This window comes from Acomys minous (genome assembly GCF_964271855.1).
Source record: "Acomys minous genome assembly, chromosome: 19".
Taxonomy (NCBI): domain Eukaryota; kingdom Metazoa; phylum Chordata; class Mammalia; order Rodentia; family Muridae; genus Acomys; species Acomys minous.
In genome coordinates, this window is record NC_140499.1 from 61380576 (window position 1) to 61383998 (window position 3423).

Genomic DNA, 3423 nt, shown 5'->3' on the forward strand with positions numbered 1-3423 from the left:
TGCGCCCCCTGGCGAGGGCTGCGCGAGACCGGGTGGGGCGGGCGGCGGCCCAACTGCAGCCCACACCCCCTAGAGGGCGTGGTCTAGGGATGCTGGGTGTGTGGGGGTGGGAGGGCGGGTAAGTGCGGCTCGCTTTTGGAGGCGGGAAACTCGCTGGGGCATGTGCAGACCAACAGAACGGAAATGTGAGATTCTTCTTCCCCATCCCCGTCCAGGGTCTTCTGTTCTGATCACGCCCTTCCTCAGCACTTACCTAGGTGTCTTCCTCTGGCTGAGATCCTATAAGCTGCTTTCAGTTGTATGTTTTTTCCTAATTCGTTAAGCCAACCTATATCGAAGGCCACTAACTTGAGTGCATGTTAAGGTTGCAAAAATGAGCTACTAAGTCGATGGTTCCTCTCCATAAACAGGTCAACAAACAGGAAAGCACCAAACTACATGCCACTGAGTGCTGAAGGACCAAACATCTCAGTTTCTCCCGTTTGTTTCCACTTCTTACTGCCACTGCCTTAGATCATCTCCAACTAAATTACTTCAGGAAGTTTATGTTTTGTTTTTGACACGGGTTATAACTCGGACTGGTCTTGAACTCCTGATCTTCCTGCCTCTGCCTTTCAAGTGCTGGGATTACAAGTGTGTGCCACTAGACTTGGTTTCAGAAGTTTTAAATAATCTTAAAAATCTGCTGGGTATGGTGTTGCAGGGCTCTAATCCCAGCGTTGGAAAGCAGAGGGAGGTGGGTCTCTGAATTTGGGGCCAGCCTGGGCTACTTAGCAAGTGCCAGAAGAGCCAGGACTACATAGAGAGACTCTGTCTTGGGGAGGAAAAAAAAAGTCTTTAACAAATTCTCCCAGACCAATTGGTTTTTTCAGTCTGCAAGTAAACTTTCTACAATCCACATGGAACTGGGCAGTTTACTTAAAGTCCTTCAAAGTTCTCCCATTTTAGAAATATAGCTGCTAAGACTGCTTTCCAAAGGACCAGGGTTTAATTCCCAGCACCCACATGGCAGCTTACAGCTGTCTATAACTCCAAGATCTGACACTTACACAGACACACATGCTGGCAAAAGACCAGTGCACATAAAATGAAAATAAAAAACTTATTTAGAAATGCATTTCAGCTCCTACTCGCCAATTACTAAAAATTTATACTTAAATGTGAACAACTTTTATTTATTTATAAATCTTATTTACTTTATATGTCTGAGTATTTTGTTCCTGTTTATGTCCTGTGTGCCATGTGTGAGCCGGTTCCTGCAGAGTTGAGAAGAGGGTATCAGATCCCCTGGAACTGGGATTAGGGATAGGTGTAAGCCACTATGTGGGTGCTGGGACTTGAACTTGGGTCCTTTGAGAGAGCAGCCAGTGTTCTTAACTGCTGAGCTATCACTCCAGCCCCAGCAATTGCTCTTCTGGTTTTTCTTTCTCTTTCTTTCTTTCTTTCTATTTTGGTTCTTTTTTGTTGGTGGTGTTTTTTGGGGGGGCTTTGTTTTTGTTTGGTTTTTTGAGACAGGGCTTCTCTGTGTAGCCTTGACTGCCCTGGACTCGCTTTGTAGACCAGGCTGGCCTCAAACTCACAGCAATCTGCCTGCCTCTGCCTGCCATATGCTGGGACTAAAGGCGTGTGCCACCACCACCCGGCCTAGTCCTTTTCTTAAGAGCTAGAGCCACAGGTGATGAAATGCCTTGGCCTGCTGTCACTGAGCTTTTAGAAATAGTTCCCTGCTTGCTATTTTCTTTCCAACAACCGATTCGGATCATACCTCTGTTGGGAGGCTTAAAACCACATTCCTATCTTTTCCCCCCAGACAGTCTAGTCTAGAGCTTTCTAAAAGCAGCTTAGGCAGCACTGCTTAGAACAGCTCTTGTCCCAGGTTTACTTTCATTTGGTGTTGTTTTGAGACAGGGTCTTATTATACAGCCTTGACTGGCATGGCACACAATGTGGAGACCAGGTTGTTTGGAGTTCACAGGCATCCATCTGCCTCTGCCACTATGCTTGAATACCATTATTTGTTTATAGGTCTGTGTCCTCTCCCCTTCAATCCTCAGACTGAGGAGGTTCTGAAGAAAAGTAAACTTGTGCTGGGTACAATGCTGGGCACACAGTGAATAGTCAGCAAATGCTTGTTGGAAATGACCTAGGAGCCAGGCATGGTGGTGGACTCCTTTAATCCCAGCACTCAGGAGGCAGAGGCTGGCAGATCTCTGTGAGTTCAAGACCAGCTTGGTCTACAAAGTGAATCCAAGACAGTCAAGGCTACACAGAGAAACTCTGTCTCAAAAAAGGAAAAAGAAAAGAAGAGAGAGAGGGGGGGGAACACTTGGGAAATCAAATTGTCTTGCTTGCCCAGTTCCTTCACACACACACACACACACCCCTTTTGAGATAGGTCTCTCTATGTAGCCCTGGTTATCTTGGAAGTCATTATGAAAATCATGCTGGCCTTGAACTAATGGAGATCAGCCAGCCTCTGCTTCTGGAGTGCTGAGCTTAATGGTGTGTGCCTACCCCAATGATTCTATTTTCTATATAGAAACTTTGTAGCCTGGTACAGTGCCGCATCTCTGTAATTTCTGCACCGGGGGAGGCAGAGGCAGGGGAATCTCTGTGAGTTTGAGGCCAGCTTGGTCTACAGAGCAAGCCCAGGACAGCCAAGGCTACACAGAGAAACCTTGTCTCGGAAAAAAAAAGAAAAGAAAAAAAACCTCTCAACTATTTTTGTCTAACAAAGTCTTATCTCCATTTAGACTAGTTTATTCTTTACCCAGTCCCATTTTAAAAACTTCCCTTAACTTTAATATATTTATTAACGGGGGCTATTTTGTTTCCTTTCCAATTCTCCTTTTTGACAATTTCCCAGTTCTGCTACATAGTGTTTTCTCCTTTCTCTGTTTTTGGTTTTGTAGCCCATACCCTTCAGGTCCTCCTGCCTCAGGCTTCCGAGAGCTGAGATTATGGGCACAAGCCATCAGGCTTAGCCTCCTTCCCTTCTCTTTCTTTTGTTAATAGTAAATAGGGGCTAGCAGATGATTCAATGGTTAGGACCCAGCACCCATATTGGACAGCTCACAACTGCTTGTAACTTCAGCTCCAGGGGATCCAATGCACTTTGTGGCCTCATGAACGCCTGCCCCGACATGCACGTACTCTGCTACAGACACAAAAATAATTATGGTAAATCTAAAAAGAATGATTCAGTAAGTTTATACTTAATACAAATTAGCTAAAACACCATGGTTTTCTCTTCTGGCGCCTAATTTCCCCTTCCTTCCTGGCCAGGGAGGGACCTGCCCCAAACATGCATGATTTTTGTGCAGGACAAAGAGGAAGCCTTTCTTTGCCGGCATTCGGGAGCAAGAGGATATACTTTTCAAGTTTTTTGAAGAATCAGACTTGACAAATCCTGAGGGAGTGGTT